This window comes from Crocodylus siamensis, chromosome 2, assembly GCF_052110815.1.
Source record: "Crocodylus siamensis isolate JL-2025a chromosome 2, ASM5211081v1, whole genome shotgun sequence".
NCBI lineage: Eukaryota > Metazoa > Chordata > Crocodylia > Crocodylidae > Crocodylus > Crocodylus siamensis.
The window spans coordinates 288,718,328-288,737,622 of record NC_143396.1 but is presented as its reverse complement, the minus strand read 5'-3'; the positions used below and the strand labels follow the sequence as shown (position 1 = coordinate 288,737,622).

The 19,295-nt window shown below is 48.9% G+C and overlaps 1 long non-coding RNA gene across 3 annotated transcripts in view; it reads right to left on the bottom strand.

Annotated features, from left to right (window-relative positions):
* Positions 1-19,295, bottom strand: part of LOC149872373 (uncharacterized) — a 76,304-nt gene that overhangs the window by 53,337 nt on the left and 3,672 nt on the right. For all 3 annotated transcript variants that reach the window (XR_016440394.1, XR_016440396.1, XR_016440395.1), the window contains exons 2-3: positions 7,551-7,687; positions 5,866-6,078 (exon numbers count right to left, since the gene is read on the bottom strand). This is a non-coding gene — a long non-coding RNA (uncharacterized LOC149872373). The remainder of the gene's footprint in view (positions 1-5,865; positions 6,079-7,550; positions 7,688-19,295) is intronic.

The window sequence follows — 19,295 nt, the reverse complement described above, 5'->3', positions numbered from 1 at the left end:
TCCTTTTTTTTAACATAGCACTGGGGAGCATCCGTCCCAGACCAGGACCCCATTGTAGTAGGTGCTGTTCCAACACCGAACAAAATGGTCCCTGTGCCAAGCAGCTCACAGTCTAAGAAGGGCTCTTTATGCCCCAAACATCATCATCTCACATCTCTCCCTGCTATACAGCTGGTCCAATAAAATGTATTACCGAAAAAAAAACCCTTACTTCTTACAAGGTAAGCATCAGATAGGAGGCTGCAGATGGATAAAGACAGCCAGAGGAGCACAAGGAGGCAAGAGCAGTCAGGATGATGGAGAGTGAGTCTAAGCTTTGTCCTGTTTTATGTGGCCTCACAGCAGGACAGAGACTGAAGGAGGGTTTGAATGAGGATAATGAAGTGGCCCAGCGATCGCTGGGGATGCCAAAAGTTTCCTTGGCTGCGGGAACTATGTTGCTGAGCCTGCTTGCTGGATGTATCCTGAGACCTACAGAAGCCCAAGCTTTGTTGCATTACAACAGCCAGAATTTTGCACACGTAACATGAAATATTTCCCTTTGACTCCCTTTATTTGGAAGGTCCTCGTGGAACGCAAAGCAATGCATGGGTGGTGCATCGAGGATTTTGAAAGGGGAGGTGCAGATGATGGTGCATCTTTGCATACAACACAACAGACACGTTTTCTCCCAGTAAAAAGAAACCAGAAGCTTTGCCGTATGCTAGTGTATAATTCAGCTTAAGGTAAAAGCAAAAAACAAATATCACTTGATTGGACTGTATATGAATTTGCTATATCTCATGCTCCATAAAAAAAAAAAAAACAACCACAAGCTAGGCAAAAAATAATCACAAGATGTTGCTTCTTGCATCCTGCTGCCACTAGAATTGAATTTACATCTCATTCAGATTCTTAAAATAAAATCTAGCTTCCTTGGGCATCTTGACAGTGCAGCCAATGCTTCACTGGAAGTTATTTCCACACGGAGTTGATGTTCACCCGAGTGCAATATTTCCACACCAGAGTTCGTGCTTTTAGCTCGAGTTAAAACCAGTCTGCAAGGCTGTGAAAGAGAAGCTACGTTACCTGGAGCAGTTCCTCGATGGCAGAATGGCAGAGGAAAGACCAGCTGGATTACCATTCAAAAAGTAGAGAGGATCCTTAACACGTGTGGAGCGAGGAGGTAGAAGGGATCGGGTCAACAGTAATGAGCCTTGACGGTAAGAGACGCTCATTCACCCCGATTGACTAGAAATAGAAATGCCACCGCTGCTGCCAGGCAGGTGGTTTCAAAGTCGGGGTACAACTGCACCACTGCACACCTCTGCCCCAAATCCACCCCCTGAAGCCACTTCTAATAGCTCTTCGTTGGCCTAAAAATCCCAGAAAACTGGTGTCATGTTCTGACATTTGGCAAGACAGTCCAGTTACTTAGTTGTATAATGGGAAAGCGGTAGATAAGAGACAACGTGGCTTTAGAACAGCCAGCCCCAAAACATCTCTGGCATGCTGAGCGGGGCATCGATGACTACAGAGGATGACGGCTGAGTCAGCTGGCGGTGAAATCCAATTTCGAGTGAACTAGAGAGTGGGTGATTGAAGTCATCCCTGCTTTTATTATCCATCCTCCAGCTAAGGAGGCTCTGAATCATGTGCGAAGAAAAGGGAACTGTTCCAGGCAGCCGATACCCAGGCCCAGGGAGCGCTCAAGTCCCTCACGTGCCAGCCAGTGCCAGCGCCAACGCCAGCGCCAGCCCCTCCGGGGACTGACAGCACTGACTGCGGGGAGGAAAACACCTGCTCACTGGGAATCAGCCTGAGCAGGAGTCTTCAAAGGGTAAAAACGGCAGCCGGAGGAGCAGGCAATACCAGCATGGACCTGCCAGCGGGTTGCCAGGTGCAGGCACCTTGCCAGCATGCCCACAGAGGAGCGGGGGAAGCACTCCCACTCCGGACTGGGCACCTGTTCTCAAGCCATCACCCTTGGGAAAACAGTTCGAACTGTTTGTATCTCAAGCCCCAGGCTGAAAAGTCTGGGGTAGAGGATACTTGCCGGTAGTAGGCTTTTGAATGATTCAAAGGATTTGGAACCGCTCCGGCTAATTTGACCTGGCACGTGAAAAAATTTCCACAAAAAAAAATTAAATAAGCCTGTTGAACAGTTTGCCCTGGTTTCCTCTGCAGGATCTGAATAGGGAGCTGGGCAAAGAAGGTGCCAGTAGTCAAAATGGTCCCTACACAGGGCAGGGGGCAATCATCCCATCATTCCCCCGGTTCCCTTGCTTCATCCTCCTCATACAGCATCAGTGTCAGGAATTTGTCCCATCTGCTGGTGCAGTGTTTATCAAAAGGGAATGATTCGATTCTTGTCGGTGCCGTGCCTAGCTATGCCACGTGACATGGGGGAGGCAGGCCGCCACGAGACTGTCGGGGAAGCAACCGCACCCCGTTCCAGCGGGTCAAAGGACCCCTGTTTCAGAGGTAAAGCGTGCTAACAAAATCAGCCCGGTGCATCCGTATATACGGACCAGCTCCCTGACGGGCTGTGCCAGGGCTGCCCAGGTGCTAAAACCCCCAGTTGTTGTTTTTGGTTTTTTATTTTTAAAATGCATTCCCTCCCCTTCCGCAACCATTTCTGACTTTCTCTCCAACCCTCCACTGAGCCTTTCTCCTGCTACCATCGTGTGAGTGTGTGTGGGAACCAAGCTGTACGGTACAGTGTTCATTTAATAAAACTGTTGTTTGGATCCCTGAGTTGGGTTTTGCTTTACTACAGCTCGGCCCTGCTCCAATCTCTGCTCCTCGCCCCTCTCACTCCTGTCTCTTTGCTCCCCCTCCTGCTCCTGGCTCACGGCCACCTCCAACACCTGTCCTGCTCCTCTGGCTCCAGCCGTCCTGAGCTCCTGTCTGCCTGCAAGCCCCTGGTTCTTTGCTATTGTCTCATCCCCACTGGCTTTTCCCTTGATCTCTGCCACTGCTCTTGCCTTATCTCCACTGCCTTTTCCCCTGATCTCTGCTGCTTCTATTGCCTTGTCTCCACTGCCTTTTCCCCTGATCTCCGTCACTGCTATTGCCTTATCCCCACTGCCTTTTCCCCAGTCTCTGCCGCTGCTATTGCCTTATCTCCACTGCCTTTTCCCTGATCTCTGCCACTTGCTCTTTAGTTACCAAGCACCCCAAACATAGGTACCCCAAACACTCACACATTCATACCGTACCATCCAGGTTAGGAACTCACGTGTGTATACATGTAGGTGGGTGGTGTGTGTGTGAATCAGTGAATATACATATATGTATATATGTCATCATGTGTATGATATACAAATTAGTGGTGTATTGGGTGTGCGGGTATTTCATAGATTTCATAGATTTCATAGACATCAGGGCTGGAAGGGACCTCGGGAGATCGAGTCCAGCCCCCTGCCCAAAGGGCAGGAAGTCAGCTGGGGTCATAGGATCCCAGCAACATAAGCATCCAATTTACTCTTGAAGGTGTTCAATGTAGGTGCTTGAACCACCTCCGCTGGCAGACTGTTCCAGACCTTGGGGGCTCGGACAGTAAAGAAATTCTTCCTTATGTCCAGCCTGAAACGGTCTTGCAGGAGTTTGTGACCGTTCGACCTCGTCATCCCTTGGGGCGCTCTGGTGAACAGATGTTCCCCCAGATCCTGGTGGTCACCCCTGATAAACTTATAGGTGGCCATCAGATCACCCCTGAGCCTGCACTTTTCCAGGCTAAAGAGTCCCGTGGCTCTCAGCCTGTCATCGTAAGATCTGTTTTCCTGACCTCTGATCATGCGCGTGGCTCTCCTCTGGACTCTCTCAAGCTTCTCCACATCCTTTCTGAATTGTGGAGCCCAAAACTGGACGCAGTACTCCAGCTGCGGCCTCACCAAGGCCGAGTAGAAGGGGAGAATGACGTCCCGGGATTTGCTTGAGAAGCATCTATGGATGCAAGCCAGCGTTTTGGTCGCTTTACTAGCCGCAGCATCACATTGCAGGCTCATGTTCATCTTGTGGTCAATGATGACCCCCAAGTCTCTTTCTTCTGTAGTGCTATCCAACGTAGCACTGCCGAGCCTGTAAGGATGCTGCAGGTTTTTCCTCCCAAGGTGGAGAACCTTGCATTTTTCGGTGTTAAACACCATGAGGTTCTCGTCTGCCCGTTTGCTGAGCTTGTCCAGGTCAGCCTGGATCGCCCGCCTGTCCTCTGGCGTGGATGCTTTGCCCCAAAGTTTGGTGTCATCGGCGAACTTGGCCAGTCCACTCCTGACTCCAATGTCCACATCGTTAATGAAGATGTTGAACAGGATGGGTCCCAGGACAGAGCCTTGAGGGACCCCACTGGTCACAGGGCACCACGATGAGTGACTGCCATCAATCACAACCCTCTGGGTCCGACCACGAAGCCAATTTCCCAGCCAGCAGATCGTGGTGGAGCCAAGGCCACAACTGGGCAGTCTGGCCAAGAGGTGATCATGGGATACCAGATCAAAAGCTTTTTTGAAGTCAAGATATATGACATCAATATCTTCTCCCTCATCCAGGTGATAGGTCACCTGGTCATAGAAGGAAATGAGATTGGTCAAACAAGACCTACCCGCAACAAACCCATGCTGGCTGTCCCTTAGGATGTTAGCCTGGGCCAGTCCCTCAAGGATGGCCTCCTTAATAAACTTTTCTAAGATCTTCCCCAGGATAGAAGTCAGGCTAATGGGCCTGTAGTTAGCCGGATCCACTCTCCTCCCTTTCTTGAAGATCGGCACCACATTGGCCTTCTTCCAGTCTTCAGGCACTACACCAGAGCACCAGGAGTTTTCAAAGACCCGTGCCAGGGGCTAGGCTATGACGCTCGCCAGCTCCTTGAGTACCCTGGGGTGCAGGTTGTCAGGGCCGGCTGACTTGAAGGTATCCAGCTTCTCAAGGTGTTCCTTCACGAGGTCAGCATTGATGGAGGGTAGGGGATCCCCATCACCCAGATTTCCCTGTCCCATAGCAGGCAGGGGCATCCCGTGTGACTGATGAAAGACTGACGCAAAGTACCTATTTAATAGGTTGGCTTTTTCCTGGGCGTCAGTTGTCAGTTGCCCCATCTGGTTTAGCAGGGGTCCAACATTGCCCTTGCTTTTCCTCCGGCTCCCCACATACCTGAAAAAGGACTTTTTGTTGTCCTTGATGCTTGAAGCTAGTTGGAGTTCAGTTGCAGCCTTGGCTTTCCTGGTTTGGTCCCTGCAGGACCGGACCAGCGCGGAGTAATCCTCCTTGGAGGTGAATCCCGTCCTCCATCCTTTGTAGGCTTTCCTTTTTAGCCACAGTAGGTCCGCTACGTCTCTGGAGAGCCAGGGGGGCTGCTGTGCCTTCTTGCCTATTGACAATTGATTTTTGTCTAACTTTTGATGTGTAGGGTGTAGGTGCTTGAATTGGTGATAGGTGTGCATGTGCCTAGGCTGGTAATTTTGGATGTGTATGTGCTTGAGTTGGTAGTGTGTGCGTGTGCACCTGGTGGGGGTGTATACACCTGGTGTGTGTGTGCGCGCCTAATTGAGTTGTGTGTGTGTGTATGTGCAATTGTACACCACGCCCTCCTGTCTAACAGCGCGATATTGAGATCCTGAGCGTTGGCCTGACCCCACAGGGCAACAAGAGCATCTGTGTGTTTGTTCCTCTGTTGAAAGAAAAATGTGCATCCTGCCTTCATTCTTAGCCCCAGGCATGTCCTACTTGGATTGATTGTGCCTGGCTTGCTCGCTGTGCACCATGGGAGACATTTGAACCAGGGTGGGGGTTGCCAATGCACTGACTCTGCCTTCTGCATCAGAGATTTGCCAATTCCCATTGAGCAGAAGGAAAAAACAGCTCGAATCCAGAAGCACCTGCCCTTACCTGACTCCACTCCTCTTCAGGTCATGCCCCAGCTGGAAGGCATTGCATTTGACTCACAGAGACAGGCCCTGCGAAGGCTGAGCTGGGCCGGAGAAGCAGTCTGATAGCATTTCAAGGAACAATCAGAAGCAGCAGCTCTCGGGGAAGTGGAGCCATCTTCAGTAGGAGCGATTTGTCAGGAAACAGCAAGATCCAGCTTGGGATCTGGATTCCCTGCAGCGATAAACCATGGGGTTTGAGAGGCTTTTACCACCCCGCTGCAGCAAAAGCAGTGGTGCTCTTTGCAGCACAGGACATCTTTTTTTCCCTACTTTGAACTAAACTCCCCACAGAGAAAAAGGATAGTTGGGACAATGTCTTCCCCACTACCAGCTCCCTGCTCTGTGCCCAGGTTTCTAGTGCCAGTTGCAGCCCTTTGTGCCCCACTGGCAGTGGACAATAGAAACGCCTGCATTTCATGACATGAGCCTGGCTAGATGTCCCGGTGGCTTGCTCTCTGCCAGGCTCTCTGCATCTGCTGGAGAATACAAGTGGATTCATTGCTCTCACAGCAGGTTTTATTGGAGCACAAAGGGGCTATCCCTGTGGCGCCAGCGGTCAGCATGGGGCTACAGCACAAGCCCTGGGAGGTATTTCTGCCTGGGCACTATCAAATCCTGGCTTTGCCCACCCTGGGGTTAACTGGCAGCTCCAGGATCAGGTTACTTCTTGAGGCCCCTGTCGTACATTATGTATATTATGCAATTAAGTGGTTCATCATGCAATAAATTTAAGCCAGCCAGATGTGCAAAGTAATTATCACACCATAAAAATGTCTGCCCAGTTATGAAAAGAGCCAACCAGTGACAAAGTTAGTGCTTGAAAAATGTGTAACATTTCAAGATGGTTTCTCTTGAGCTTTCATTTGAATGTGTCGTAGCACCCTACTGGCCATGTGCATTGAGCAGCAAGGGTTTTGTCTGGAAGTGAAGGGTAGGAAAGGGCTGGGATGGACCGAGGTGAGTAGTGACATCCTGTGAGCAAACACATGGGGAAGCTCGCCATAACCACAGTGCTCTGCCATGCTGAGGTTTTGTGGATCTAATGGGAAATTGGATTAGGAAGCAGCCACAGGGCACGGAGCTGGGACTTGCTTGATAGAAAATGAGGGTTGGAAGGGACCTCAGGAGGTCACATCTAGTCCAACCCCTGCTCAAAGCAGGACCAGCCTCAACTAGATCATCCCAGCCAAGGCTTCGTCTAGCCAGGTTTTGAAAACCCCCAAGGATGCAGCTTCCACCACCTCTCTGGGTAACCTGGTCCAGTGCTTCACCACCCTCCCAGTGACAAAATTCTTCCTAATATCTAAGCTCAACTCCCCTTGCTGCAACGTGAGACTGTTGCTTCTCATTCTGTCTGTTTTTTGTAAGCGATGGAGCTGCCCCTGCCACTCGGACACCAGCCCACTTTGTACCACTGCTCTGTGTTCGTGGGGACGTGGCCGGCCGGCGGTGACACTGGATGTGTGCAGAGGAAACCCTTATCCCAGTCTAACAGGAGCCAGAGAGACGCGGCGCAGTGCTGTGGACTCTGCTGTACCTGTTTCATCCATCTGCTCTATCTCGTGGGAACTGGAGGCCAACCCGCAATGATTTATGTTCTGTTTCATGCAGGGGTAAATGCAATATTGGTTTAAGTTGACTTACTTTGGGGTAGGAGTGGACAGTTGCAGAGTGCTGGATCAGCTGGAGCGCCCCAGAGCAGGAGGTCTCGCACACCACTCTCACTTGCTCACTACAGGAGTGCGATTGTTTTGTCCATCCACAGCCTTTCGCTGCTGCTCCTGGATGGGGGGAAAGGGAAAGGTTTATATTATGGTCTGGGCTCATTGCTTAATGAGGACTGCACCAGGTGTGGCTCTAGCCTCATTCAGTGTCAGACCCTGCTGCTGCCTCAGTTTCCCGGTCACCCAGGTTAGCACTGGTGGCTTTGGACACACTCTCCCCTTCTGCAGTCTGGGTTAGTAACAACATTACCCAGAGCCAGAATCCCAGCTGCCTTCTGCACACCCTCCAGTCCATTAATGTCCCTCCCAGCTTCTCATTCTCTCTCCTGGCTACCACTGCTGCCCTGCTCAGGACTCAGCAGTTGCCCGTCCCAAGGGCAGGGCAGGAAAGTGCAGTGTCTGCATGCCTGGGCAGAGGAGAAGCCCCAGGGCAGTGAGACACCAGGGGACAGCTTAGGGCAGTGGTCTCCAAAGTGGGGTACATGCACCCCAGGGGGTGAGCAAGACGATCCATTGGGGTGCGCAAAGAAAATATTAGAACTTGTATTTTTTTTTTTATCTAAAAAAATAAGAAAGAAATTAAGCTTTACTAATATTTAATATATGGATTGATACTGGCGCCCTCACTCGGTCCGTATGGCGGACGGTCACGGGTCACATACGGTACATGAGGTATCCTGAGGGAAGAAGAGTTCGTTCGCTTTCAGCGTATTGCGATGTATTGCAGTTTACGTGCGCCCGGTTAAGTTGATTTACAGATTATATTATCTAGTTTTAACTAAACTAAGCCTCACAAAATGGACAAGTGGCTTAAAAAGATTCCTACAAAGAAACCGCAGATTGAAGATAATACCAATAATACGAGCACAAGCAAACAGCAAGAAAACGGCAGAGTTGACACTTCCCCTACTCCTAGTACGAGCTCTTCGTCAGCCACATTACAAGGTAAAAACTAAATAATATTGTTTTTAGTGAAAGCAAAAAGGTTTTTTGTACCGTTAATAAATAAAATAAAAAACATATATTTTAAAAATAGTTTATTTCATCTTTCCCTCATCCTTTTTTAATTTCTATTTTTTGTATGTTTTATAATGTACATAATATATTAGTACAGTAGTACATGTATCTCATTTATAAATAAATAAATATACATATATTGGGGGTGCGTGCTCAAAACATTTTTTACTGATAGGGTTGCATGATCAAAAAAGTTTGGAGACCACTGGCTTAGGGGAGAGCTAGGGCCAGGGCTCTAGGGCAGAGAAGAAACCAAGTTGGTGACTTGGAAACACCTGGCTGCTGCTCGCCGGGGTGAGCAGTGCCTCCTGTCTGCCTGCATAGTGAGCAACAGGTTGTGCTTGTGTGTGCAAAGGCACATGGCTTTCAGCCTGGGATTAGTGTTGACTGTGGAGGGGAGTTAGGGTCACAAGAGACCAAGAGTGTCTCCGAGTTGCTGAGCTGGACCCTGGCTGCTGGGCATGGTCTCTCGGATGGGGGGAGGTGAGCATCCCCACCACACCACAGTCCTGGGGGTCCTGCCCCACACAACCACCCAGCAGCAGCCACAGTGGCCATGGGAGAAACTCCAGGCAGCTCCAGCAAAACTCCTTCCCCTGCTGCACCTGTGTGCACCATTGAGGCAGCCCTACACCCAACCCTGCAAGCTACCTTGGCTCTTGCCTTTACACATCCAGCTGGAGGTGCAAGGGTCTCAACTACAGCCTTGACTTGCAGCTCAGACTGTGCTCCCAGAGCCAGCCGCATGAGTCTCTGCTGCTTGAGCTTTGGCACCAGGGTCACTAGAAGACATCCGAGGGGGGCTCACATCCTCTGTGTATCAGGGTGACATGAAACTTGCTGACGAGCAGGCTACGTGGGCATCTCCAGTGCGGCTTTTAGTTTCCCATCCCAAACTCCCCTGTGTGTGCCCAGTATTTGGGGACTCTTCTAGCATAAGAAGGGCTGGAGGTGGCATAGGTAACTTTGCTTTCTGTGCCATTGCCCAGCTCTAGTCTGCAGACCGACTCTAGGAGCACTCCTCAGCATCGGGTTCAATCTGGACCAGAACAACACAGGGTTACATAGTGTATTCAGCGCTTCTACTGCCTCCGGGGCCTCTAGATGCACACACTTGCCGTTTGATGCATTTTTGGAAAGGGTGCTTCCCAGATCATAGTGGTCAGCCCATGAAAGGCAGGAAAAACAGACAGTCCCAGCCCTGCTGATCACCGAGCCTTTTTTGGCCTGACCCTCTGGATCATCCAGGGGTAGCAGTGACCTCTAATGGGGAAAGCAGAAGCCTTTGGTACCAGAACCACTCCTTTCACCTTCCTCAAAGAAAAAAAAGAATCATCCCCTTCTATTTCATGTCTGTTTAGATGCCAAGAAAGCCAGCTCCGCTGCCGGTGCCTGTCTCAGCCACTAATATTCAGGAGAGTTGATTTATGGCAAAAGCCATCATTTAGCAACCAAACTCTCTGATTCAAGGAGGGCTTGCCAGAAAGACTCGTCTCTGATCCATTTACTTCCAACCTCAGTCAGCAGCAAGTGACAAGAGAAGTCCCAGAGGGCAGCAAAGCATGACCGGTGGGAGGCTCAGCCCAAGCCATGTTGTTTTAAGGTCCCAGGGTGATGAGAGATGCATCAGGACTCAGGGCAGCAGCTGGGGGACTACAGGACATCACAGCCATCACCCATGTGTCATTTTTGGAGAGCAGCTAGCATGAGCTGTTGATATACAGGAATGCGCGCATGTCCCTGGAACTGGGAAAATGGTGGGGAACCCAAATTCATGCACAGTCGTGGGCACCTGCCCTCCATCTCAGACAGTGCCCAGCACTGTAGTTATGTTGGGCTCAATACAGACTGGATACCACAAGTGTTTTGGGTATCCCTAAAAATCACCTTCTTTTGTGCAGGGTGGCCCATCTGCTGTTCCCCTAAGCATTGCCATCCCTGCCTGGCACGCTAAACAGTAACTGCCTCCCCATTTCTAGTCAGGGAGCAAGGTACCCACCCCCTTTGGCAGCTCAGAGCTTGCACTGTTAGTTAGGTTCTGTTCCTGGAGATAACTCAAAGGCTCTTCTAAGGGTGAGTCTCAGACTACACCAATGGGTTTGAGTTTGAGGATCAGGTTCCCTGTTTTTCCTCGTGCATTCCTCCCTCACTCTGACACCAACCCTGCTCAAGGTGCGGCAGGCGAGGTTTACATCACTTCAACACTGCCTTTAACCCTACAAGGGATTGATACAGCCCATCACGAGGCATCACTGTTGTACACAAAATGGTTAAGGGGACCCTTTAGATACACACATACACACACACACACTCCCACACCTGCGCCCAGGAATGGATGTTAGTACCACCATTTCAGATTAGTATCACAGAAAGATTGTTCTACTATAGAAGGCGCACCAGATGTACCTCGTGAGGTTTTTGAGGGAAAAACCATGATTTATGTAAATGCATGGGAAACAGTAATTGCATTTCCTAAATAATTCATTTTCCTCTGATGAAGCCTTTTTTTTCCAACAGGGATTTACTGCTTGATTATGTACGAAACAAATCCAGAGGGAGAAAGAAGGGAATTAAATCTGTACTTCTAAATTAACTTAAATCGCAGTCACAACATGGGTTCTTCCACGTTTCTTCTTCATTAAGAAAAATAGGCCCTTCTTATGGTGGCATCCTCACAGCTGAAATGGCAGGATAACCCCACCTGCTGGTCTCAACAGGGTTTTTACATTTTTTGGATGGGCGATTTTTCATGGTGGCCTTCCAAAAAGGTAAAGTTTCATGCTAACTGAGATGAATTAAGATTGAGTTAATTCGTTTATGATATACTACACTTCGGATATGTACAGCACTCTGCAGGTGCTAAGTAAAATGTCACACAGGATAATACTGAAGTATACAATTTCTTCACTGGTTCCCATCTCTATCCTGCCCTCTGACTGACTTCAGGCTAACACAGCTAGGAGCTACCTTTCTCTTCTTATACTGCATGGCATTTGCATGTCATCTGGGCTTGAAAACAGGAAAAAGACAGCACCGTGACATCTTTAATGCGGACAACTCAGATTATTTGAAAAGCAATGCAACATGTTCTGGTGTGGCCAGAAAGATCAGTAAAGTAGCAAATGCTGTAGATTATCTAGATCGGGGTTCCCAAACTGTGGTACATGTACCCCTGGGGGTACACAAGACATCTCTGGGGAGAAACTGTGTAATGGTGGATTTAATTTTCATTATAATAATAACTGATATTTAAGGGGAGGAAATATAAAATATATGCTGGTAGGGGTACCCAGGCAACTGGTACATTTGGAAGTGGATACGCAATAAGAAAAAGTTTGGGACTCTCTGGTCTCGATTAAACAAGAAAAGAAGACTGAAGAAGGTAATGCAGAATGACCCCCCAAAAGGGGAGTGGGCATCACGAAGGGAAGCAAAATTCAGAGTAGACAGTGTGATGTGTAATGCATTTGTTTTAGAAGGATGTGAACTGGTCACACACATGGCCTGATACTAAATTAATTGTAGCCACCTGGGAGAAGGGACAGACATATCTTACATAACCCTGAGAGGTAAGACACTTAAATAAGATGGAAGGTTTTTCTGTACAATGTTTAAATGATCTGTGGGACTCACTGCCACCAGGGATGTCTAAGTGCAAGGCCCAGGTTTGCCAAGGCACTTTGGTAACTAACTCCCATAGCTTTTAATGTCGATTAGTCAGCTGAGTACCTTTTATGTAGGTGTAACACAGGGGTGGGCAAAATGCGGCCCCATGGGCTGGATGCAACCTACCAAGCCATTCTATCTGGCCCACGGGTCCCCTAAAAAAATTAGAAAATTAATATTTATCTACCCCTGCCTGTCATGCAGTCCTCAATGGCTTGCCAAAACTCAGCAGCCCTCCACTTGAAATAATTGCCCACCCTTGGTGTAACAGCTTAATAGGGTTAAAAAAAAAAAGAATTATGCATGGACATGACCATTTCCTACAGTATTAATAGAGTAAAATATAAGGGATGTAAACCTTCCTACTTCCAGGTGTAAACTGATCCCTAACTGACAGGAGCTAGGATAAAACTCCTCTGTGCACAGGATAGTCCGAAATTCTCTAATTCATGCCATTTCACACCTTTTTCTAAAGAATGAGGTGCCTGTCGTCAGATGGAAACCAGGCCTCAATGGACCGTGTGTCTGATCCAGACATGGGCATGCTTGTGTCCTTCATTCCTGATCAACACAGGGACCCGGCAGACAAAGGGGTAGTGAATCCCGAAGAGCAAAGAATAAGAGAAGGGGTTCCCCAAATCAGCCAGCAATAACCTTGCTGAACCCCAGGGGACTTGCAGCATCTGCTAAGAGCAGACGGCAAGATAGCCTGCAAGGAAGAAGTCAAGTCTGTCCCTGTGCCTGACTGCTCATGTTGCTCATGAAGGCAATGCAAGGAAAGGGTGTGCATAGAAAGCAGACTTCTTTAGTGCTGCCATCCTGGTTGTCCAATGCAAGGCACAAATCAATAAATGCTATTCTGAGGCCTTAAACAATAAAACAACAGAGAGCACTGAAGAGCTGTAGCTGATTTGACATTGGAAATGGAGACGGCCATCCACAATTCTTGCTCGTTTTCAGGGACGTACCCGGGGGAGGAAGCAGAAGCCACAGTCGGGGACCAGAACGGCCTTGGGCCCTTGAGAGGTGGGAGGTGAGCTGGGCAGGGCAGGTAGGGAAGGGGAAGGGCTGTTTCCACCAAGGGCTCTTCTGGGAGCAGTGCTAACACCAGGAGCGGGGCTCCAGGACAGCGTCTGATCTAGGAGAGAGCAGAAACAGCTTGGCTTAATGTGCCACGGTCCTGAAACAGGACAGGACGGGACAGCATTCTGTTATGAAGGGGAGCCATACAGCCCCAGCCAGAGCTCAGCCAGCAAGAGGAGACCGCTTACCTGGAAGCACAGCCCAGCACAACCTGCAGCAAACCTGGGGCTGGAGCAGACCCTGGGGACCTGCTCTCTGAAATAGGTGCAGCTTCCTTAGGTTTCAGGGCTACAAGCAGGACTCGCTCAGGGAGAAGGCAAAGGTGAGGGCTTGGGCTTTGGGATGCTCAGTAGCAAAGCACTTGGATTAGGAGCCTGAAGGAGCTGCTGCTGGGAGGCAAAGGCAGTGGGCAAAGCAGCTGGCTGCCTGTGTATCAGTTAAGTGTCTTGGGGCAGCAGCTTGCAGCAGGCTCTGTTGCAGCATCAAACCATTACATGGTGGGAGCAGGTACAACACATCTTCAGTTATCCACAAGGCAGCTTGGCTTTCCTAGTAACTCCTGCTCGTGTTTAACACACTGTTCCAAGTTTCACTGTATTTGGTATCTCTGCTGTCAAGCCAGCCTCGGTTTTACATGAGGCATCACATGTTCATCCGTGTAATTCTTTCCCAGATGTTGCAGTTGCACTGATCCAGACCATTTCAGCCAGCCAAACAGCTCTGAGTGGTGCTCAAATAATCAATGACATTACTGGGACAGTCTGCACAAATGGCTACCTGGAGATGGAAGCAGTCAAACCACACCTACCCCAGTGTCACTTGCACCTCAGTGGTTTTTATCTGCTTTTTCCAGGGGTCATCCTAAGTTACGCTGGGTGAAGGGTCAACATCCCACGTCTGCTCCGTGCTTAAACCACTATATGGGCTGATTAAACTAGGATAAAGGTGCCATCCATCCAAGCCTGGTTTGCTTCTGTCTTCCCAGCTGCTGCGGTTACAGAAGCAGCTCAAAAGGCATTGGCCTGGTGTAAAATGAGGGGAGCTGAGCCCGTGAGCAGCACAGACAAGGAAAGACCTTGTCACCTAACTAGAATGGACCAAAGAAAGGATAAGGGCAAAAGATTTTGACTTACACCATCAATCACCCTCAAAATCAGGCTTTCCATTAACCTGTGATGATGCTAGTCAGCAAGCCATCTGTTTAATGGAAGGGATGCACTTATGCATCACTATTTAAAGACAGATGCTAAAGAAAGAAAAAGGGGGGAAAAATCGATTGGACAACACTTAGCATGATCCTGGGCACATTGTGGCTTGTTCAGAGTGCAGGCAGAGCCAAAGGGAAGGAGGAGGCACTTCCCACTTCCAGGCTTCATGCCAGCGACACAGACAGCGGGCTAGTTTTCCCAAGCTGTCCTGATCTTGTATTTAGGGCCAGCCCCTATTGTTTCCCCCTGGAGTTGGGGCACTCAGCACCTCTGAGAATCTGGCCTCTGCTCCCAGTTTGGCACCAGGATTACTAGAACAAAATGTGGCATAAATCAGCCCTGGCATCCCATGGCTTTGTAGAGCATGAGGCTGCGTGCTGCACTTGGGCAGAAAGCGGCCTGGGGAAGTTTTGCCCCTGTAGAGACTGCAAGGACAGGGTACGGTCCTGCACCCAGGGTGCTTTCCTGTCTGGGGATAACTGCTGGTGCGAGGGGGGATTCTGCCTTCCCCCGCCCTACGGAGGGGCATTGCAAGGCAGACTGGGGGGTGTTGGAGGTAGGTTGGAAAGGAACCGGGGATGCCCTGGTGATTCTGTACTATTGCAGGGACAAAACTTCAGACAGCTCCCAGGGGCACCTGAACATGGATCAGGGCCTGGCCCAAGCCTCCAAAGTCCTCCCAGTCTAGGAAGAGCAAGAGATGAAGATGGGACCTGAGGACACTGGGGACTATGTCCTCCGTTGAGTAGCTGCTTTGTCTTTTTGCCCAGAAGCTGCTCTCCTCATTGGTGCCGTTAAAGCTCCTGCGGTTCTGAGCCTGGCTTGGCAGAAAGGTACAACCAGCCCTGCCTCACCCACGATGTCCTGGTTCTCCATAGAAAGAAACTCAGTAATGCAGTACTACAGGAATCGGGCGTTTGGCTGCCTCCTGTATTTTCGCACATTCCTGTCTGTTGCGTGCCTCCATCCTTCAGTCGCCCACATTGAACTTCTGTAGGTTCGACACTACATCATCTACCATCTAGGTCACCCAGGTGGCCTTCTCCCCTCCGGCAGCCCAAAAAGCAGTTTCTTTGATGCTGCTGGGTCACTTCCATTATTTCAACAGGATCCAGCCACCGTAGTGCTTGTGCTCCGATCTCCATGTCAGGGTTGGATCCCTGTACAGTACATATTACTCATGCACTGTTCTTGTGAGATGGGATCACACAGCCCCTATCAAAATCTTCCTTTCAAACCATTTACTAGCGCTGCATGTGGATTGCTGCCACAGCTCATACGTGGCCTGATTATGGTTTTATAGACTCAAAGATTCGTTTTCCTTGGGATGAGCTTGGAGCTCGTGTAATGTAAAGCTGGCTCTATTTCCCGCTTCTAGCTTTCCTTTAGTTTCTTCCTTGATATTATCTTCCTGTGCTATGATAAAGCCTAACGACTTGAAGTGGATCACTTGCTTCAAATCTGTGACATGAGGTCCCTGATTTACAGCTGTCCTATTTACCAGCAGAAACTGTGTTTTACCTATATTCACTTGGAGTCTGATTTTTCCTTGCTTCATTTGTTAGCAGGTTATGCAGAGCTGTTAAAGCATACATATTTTCACTTATGGGAGCTCTATCATCAGCATATGCGAGGACTTTATGCTCACTATCCAGTTAAACTCCCCTTCCCATGTTTCTTATGTCCCTGATTACTATTTCCAATGCCAGGTTGCATAGGATTGGAAACAGACCATCCCCGTGTCTTTCCAATTCCAGCTAGGAAAGGGTCCGATTTGACTCCATCCGTATTAATTCTGGTCCTCGATTCATGCCTACAATGCAAATTTTAGTGACTTCAGTTAGTCTGTTGGGAATTCCTAACTTCTGTAATACGGCCCGCAGACTTTCTCCGTCAATGCTGTCATAGGCTTTCTGGAAGTCTGTGAACCACGCGGACACTTTGATATTCCCGTTTTTTTCTCAACTATTTGTCTTAGTGAGAAGATTTGGGCTCCCGTCAGTCTAGTCTCGAAGAATCCCCACTGATCTCCCCCCAGGATTTCTTCTGCGGGGAGCAGCAAGCGCGGGAGCAAGTTGTTAAAGAAGACTTTATAGGGAGTTGCCAGTGGGGCGATACCGGTGTCATTCTGATTCTCGGTCACTGCCTTTTTTGAAGCGGTGCTTTCTAAACGACAGCAGGGGAGTCCGCGGGAAGGCTCCACATCCACCAGTTAATAACCTGAGGCGCCGTATGGCAGCTAATGACCGGCAAATTACATCAGAGCAATTGCTAGATATTGCTCTCAAGCGGCACCACCCTGTGGGAGCGACCAAGTGATTATGATTTATTGTAGCACAGGCTAGGCCCCACAATCAGGGCCCGTTGGTGCAGGGCACGGTACGGGTGAAGCATGATGATCCCTGCCCCAGAGAAGTGAGACAGTGTCAGATGGGACCTGATCAGAGGGGCGAGGAGGAGAGCGAGGCAATGGTGTGCGCCACCGAAGGAGAAAAAATGACCATTCTCATTTCAATAGTAGCAAAACAAAAAGCTTCAGGTTCAACAGGAAATAGTCCTGCTTGTGCCAATGCAAAGAAGGGCACGTGCTGGGAGCACCCAGCTGGCCATAGAGCTGTTATTAAACCCATGGTGAACAGACATCTCTCAGTAGTGCAAGAAGGGTTTGTTGTGTACAAAATGATGCTAATATTTATAGTGTCTGCTTTGCAGTTTATAAAAATGTCCAGATCATAAAAAGGAGGTTTAAAATGTAAGGCCTTTGAGCTCATTACAAGACTTACCCAGTTCCAGACAACATGCGATTGAAAATGAGGTCATATAAATGATATTCATATCTTAAGACGACGTTCATCTTTGTGAAAGAGCACCTCGCCGAGATTTCTGAGTTATAGCAAACAGCATCCCCTTTTTTTGCTGGCAGTCAGACAACAGATAGAAATCAGCCCATGCCATCGAATTCATTGTACTGCCAAACTAAACACTATCGTTCACAGGCTTTTACCCCACAGGCACCAATTTTAATTATTTTGCACTATAGCCATCCATAAATGTGCCGTGCTAACATCAGAGTAACAACCCCATGCAAGGAAATGTAAGCAGCCACAAGTTAAACAGCTACAATGTGGTTATTGGTTTAAGTTATCTGTTAATGTGCAGACAATTGTGCAGAGGGGGGCATCAGGTGTCAGCATCTCTGTGCTGGAAACTCTCCTTTCTTACCAGAGGTTAGTAGTAGTTCACCTAATTGAGTTACCTGGCCAAGGATATTAGTTACATGCCTGTCCTGGGCGTGGCTACAAATGCTTGGGCAAAACCATACCAAACAACTGAGCTAGGGGAATGCTGCTGCATACCTCCCCCAGCACCCAGGGGCAATTCTCCAGCCTCCAAGCCATGGCCCCACCCTAGCACCCATGAAGCCCCTCTCAAATCCAGCACATGGGATGAACAGGATTGGAAACGGACCATCCCCGTGTCTATCCAATTCCAACCAGGAAAGGGTCCGATTTTATGCCATTCGTGTAAATTCTTGTCCTTGATTCATGCATACATGCAAACTTTAATGACTTCAATTAGTCTGTTGGGAATTCCTAACTTAGGTAATATGGCCCGCAATTAGGGCCCTGTGCTCCCCACTGTGTTCCCAACCTCCCTCGCCACCACCTTAGCAAACACCATTACTGTTCAAACAGCCTGGCAGAGATCCAAGGCAGGAACCTGCTCCATCCGTGCTGAAGGTTTGGGGTCAGGATTTAAGCACCCCTGCAAGGTGCAGAGACCTTTATTGCTGCTTCTGCAGTAGTCATAGCCCACCCACCCACGAAGGGAGCCCTGGAGGGTATCGAAGATCATTGAACTGTGCGCTACCAAAACAGGGCAGCTGTAAGATAAAGATACCAGTGAAAACAATGTGAAGGCTGGTCTTTCTGGTTTTGTTAAAATGCTCATATAAAGAGGCAGGCTGGCATTGGCTACTGTCCAGGTGTAGTGCAGGCATAGAAACTGGAGGAGAGTTTATACATATTTCAAATGTAGTTACGCCCTGGTCAGGTCAGCAGAGAATAGTAGGCTTGCCCTCCTATTTAGACCCGGTCACAACACTTTGGATGAAAGTCTTTTATTATTAGTAAGTAGTAGGGTTGGAGTGCTTTTGTAACTGGGATGGTCCAGCAAATGTATGAGAAGCCAGGGCTCTTTTGTGGTATCTTGTATTTGGACCACCTGTGTTGTCGGGAGAATTGCTGGACAAGCTGCCGGGCACAAAATACCTGTCCTCATCCATGTGAGAAGCAAGGATTGCTTAGGGTGATACTTTTTATTTAGGTGGCCTACATAGTTGGTCCAATAAAAGATATCACCCTAAGAAATCCTTTTCTCTCACATAATTTCTGGACCATCATGGCTATACTACTTTCTTCATTAAGACCTTCAATATTTCAGCTTTCCATTCTGATCTGGATCAAAGCCCAAAACAATCCACGCTTGGCTTTGAAATAGGAATTCCCATTTCCAGCCTTCCCTGTCCTGTATTTTATGTTTTCCAAGATTACCTTTGCAACATTTTGCAGTACAATAAGGGTTTCTCGCCTGCAGAAGCACCCCTGAGTTCTTTCTTTTGTGACTCCCTCTTTGTGGGGTGGGAGTGGGGTTGCCCTCTTAAAGCAATTGTTTTACTTACAAGGGCTTTC